The sequence below is a fragment of the Tachyglossus aculeatus genome, chromosome 11, assembly GCF_015852505.1.
Source record: "Tachyglossus aculeatus isolate mTacAcu1 chromosome 11, mTacAcu1.pri, whole genome shotgun sequence".
Lineage (NCBI taxonomy): Eukaryota > Metazoa > Chordata > Mammalia > Monotremata > Tachyglossidae > Tachyglossus > Tachyglossus aculeatus.
Genome location: NC_052076.1, coordinates 39,019,689 through 39,023,185, shown reverse-complemented (window position 1 = coordinate 39,023,185; position 3,497 = coordinate 39,019,689). Strand labels below are relative to the sequence as shown.

The window sequence follows — 3,497 nt, the reverse complement described above, 5'->3', positions numbered from 1 at the left end:
GTCTCATCTTTTGCTGTAGAGCAACACCATGGACACACCTCTCCCAGAACACCCCACCTCCATCTGCAATCATTCTGGTAGTGTATCCATAGAGTTTCCTTGGTAAAAATCTGGAAGTGATTTACCAAGGCCTTCTTCCGTGCAGTAAGCTTGAGTCTCCACCCTCGACTCTCTCCCATGTCACTCCTGCCCAACACAGATGAGTTTTGACTTGTAGCAGATTGCCTTCCACTCACTAGCCACTGGCCAAGCTAGGAATGGAATGGGAATGCCTCTGCTTGACTCTCCCTCCCCTAGCCAAGACTGGTGAAGTACTAGAAATTCTCCAGGTGTGATCCCGAGAGGGGGGCTTAACAAGTAGGATCCAAAAGAAATTGAGTTCAAAAAAAGGTCAAACTTTTTTCACAAGGGGCTGAAGCATTGCAAAGAGATTTCTGAACTGTTATTCCTCGGAATGGGCTTCTGAATGGATCCTTCTTGGCCTGTTCTATAGCCTACAGCTTCTGGGGGGTTAGTCTTTAAATCTGCCCTCTCTCTAAGTAGGAAGGGCTGGGGAATTCAGTCAGAGCCTGTGACAGAGGACTGGTTCCTGCGCCCATTTGTAATCCAGAAAGTTTATCGCTTAATATCTTAAAAGTCAGACTGACCACACAAATCCTGTTTTTGATCGAGCAAATTTCCTCCTTCATTGAAGAAGGCAGCGATAATGTTGCTCACACAGATGGAGAAGATTTCTTCAGGGAGAGAAAGAAGCATTTTGCTTGCTTAATGCCTTCCCCTCGTGAGCAGTTGCTGCCTTGTTCGGGGTGTCTGGGACCTCATCCTAGATCTAGAGTCTTTTCAAGTGTGATTTATTACATGGAAAAAATCAACAAGAGCAGAAGAATAAATCCAGGATACCATCTTCCTCTAATCTCACTCATCCCAGTTTTTGGCTTTCCCTGAAGTGTTTACCCTGTCCTTAAAATGTATTATCTGAGGAGCCCAATCTATGTCGGCTACTTTAATATGTTAGGGAAAGTGGATTTTATGATCCAGGTGGAGAGGATGAGACAATTATCTGCTGTTGCAAAATCCTGAGGTTATCTTTTTTGTGTTACAGGTATGGCAAACCGAGAGGGCTGAGCTATTTACCCATTCTTTTCTAAGCATAATGGGGAACTGAAATCCTTGAAAACAGTCTTCCTGAGAACTAGGAGGACTGTAGTGGCCTGCTGCTCTGTCCTAATGATAATAATAATAATAGAAACTGGTGTTTATTGTTTACTATGTGCTAAGCACCGTATTAAGTGCTAGGATAGATAATAGCTTAGAGAAGCAGCATGGCTTCATGGAAAGAGCACGGGCTTGTGAGTCAGAAGACGTGGGTTCTAATCCCAGCTCTACCACTTGTCTGTTCTGTGACCTTGGGCAAGCCAATTCTCTGTGTCTCAGTTTCCTCATCTGTAAAATGGAGATGAAGACTGTGAGCCCCACGTGGGACAACCTGTTTACCTTGTAACTACACCAGCGCTTAGAATGGTGCTTGGCACATAGCAAGCACTTAACAAATACCATTGCTGTTATTATTATTACTATTATTAATACAAGCAGATCAAGACAAAATCCCTGCCCCACATGAGGCTCACAATCTAAGAGGGAGGGAGCACAGGTATTGAATCCCCATTTGGCTCATGAGGAGACTGAGGTCCAGAGAAGTTAAGTGACTTGCCCAGGGTCACATAGCAAGCAAGTGGTAGAGCCATTATTCATTAATTCATTCATTGAATCGTATTTATTGAGCACTTACTGTGTGCAGAGCACTGTACTAAGCACTTGGGAAGTACAAGTTGGCAACATATAGAAATGGTCCCTACCCAACAGCGGGCTCACAGTGTAGAAGGGGGAGACAGACAACAAAGCATATTAACAAAATAAAATAAATAGAATAGTAAATATGTACAAGTAAAATAGAGTAATCAATCTGTACAAGCATATATACACAGGTGCTGTGGGGAGGGAAAAGAGGTAGGGTGGGGGGAGGGGTAGGAGGAGAGGGAGGAGGGGGGCTCAGTCTAGGAAGGCCTCCTGGAGGAGGTGAGCTCTCAGTAGGGCTTTGAAGGGAGAAAGAGAGCTAGCTTGGCGGATGTGCAGAGGGAGGGCATTCCAGGCTGGGGGGAGGACGTGGGCCGGGGATCGACGGCGGGACAGGCGAGAATGCAGCACAGTGAGGAGGTTAGCAGCAGAGGAGCGGAGGTGCGGGCTGGGCTGTAGAAGGAAAGAAGGGAAGAGAGGTAGGAGGGGGCAAGGAGATGGAGAGCCTTGAAGCTGAGAGTGAGGAGTTTTTGCTTGATGCGTAGGTTGATTGGTAGCCACTGGGGATTTTTGAGGAGGGGAGTAACATGCCCAGAGCGTTTCTGCACAAAGATAATCTGGGCAGCAGCGTGAAGTATAGATTGAAGTGGGGAGAGATTATTAGAATCCAGGTCTTCTGACTCCCAAGCCTGAGCTCTTTCCATTAGGCCACTCTGCTTTGCAACGTAGTTCCCCAACGCTGCCCACCACCATGCAGTCTTCCAGCCAGGTGTCAATGAGGGTTTAGAGGAGAACCACCATTTGCCATGGGGTTGGCGGAAGAAAAGTGGCACAAATTTTCTTCTTTTAGAGATATCCAAGAGCGGAACCACTCTTGCTCCAAATAGATGACCCTCTTTGGGGTTATGACCCTGTTCCTTTTTTGAACAAATTATGTTTATGAGATTTGTGACTTCATCTAAATACAAGTAAGACCCTCTCTCTTTTAGCATCTCCTGCGGCCGGGGCCCTCTGCTGACTGTCACCTCTTTTCTTTGCAACTTTGGAGAAGCAAAAATGCAATAGCCACGTTTTATTCCAGTTAAGAAACAGGACCTGGATAAGAACTCTGCAGCAGGGGGAGTGGGAGGGATGAGGAGGGTGGGGGGAATGAAGAGGAGGGGCAAGGGAGGATGAGAGGAGTGGAGGGGGCAACCATCCCAGATCTCTCAGGAAGTGGAGCAAGGCAGCAGCTGGAGACCAAAATGGCTGGGAGGGCTCCTCCAGACTTTGCTCTGGGTCCAGAAACAACATCCCTGGTTGCTCTCCAGGATTTTCCCAGCCTCAGACCGGCCAGATTTTCCTGGGAATTGCCCTGGGGATTCCAAAAGAGCACACAGCATTTCCAGGTTTGCCTCTTCTGTTCTTGGATCCAAGAAGGCTTGTGAATAGAGAAGCAGCGTGGCCCAGTGGAAAGAGCATGGGCTTTGGAGTCAGGGGCCATGGGTTCAGATCCCAACTCTGCCAATTGTCAGCTGTGAGACTTTGGGCAAGTCACTTAACTTCTCTGTGCCTCAGTTCCCTCATCTGTAAAATGAGGATTCAGATTGAGCCCCCTGTGGGACAACCTGATCTCCTTGTAACCTCCCCAGTGCTTAGAACAGTGCTTTGCACATAGTAAGTGCTTAATAAATGCCATTATTATTATTATTATTTACCTTTCT

General features: G+C 47.0%; 1 non-coding gene across 1 annotated transcript; it reads right to left on the bottom strand.

Annotated features, from left to right (window-relative positions):
- Positions 1-209: 209 nt before the first annotated feature.
- On the bottom strand, positions 210-347 carry LOC119935258. Its single transcript, XR_005453144.1, has one exon. It is a non-coding gene; the product is annotated as a small nucleolar RNA SNORA7 (small nucleolar RNA).
- Positions 348-3,497: the final 3,150 nt, after the last annotated feature.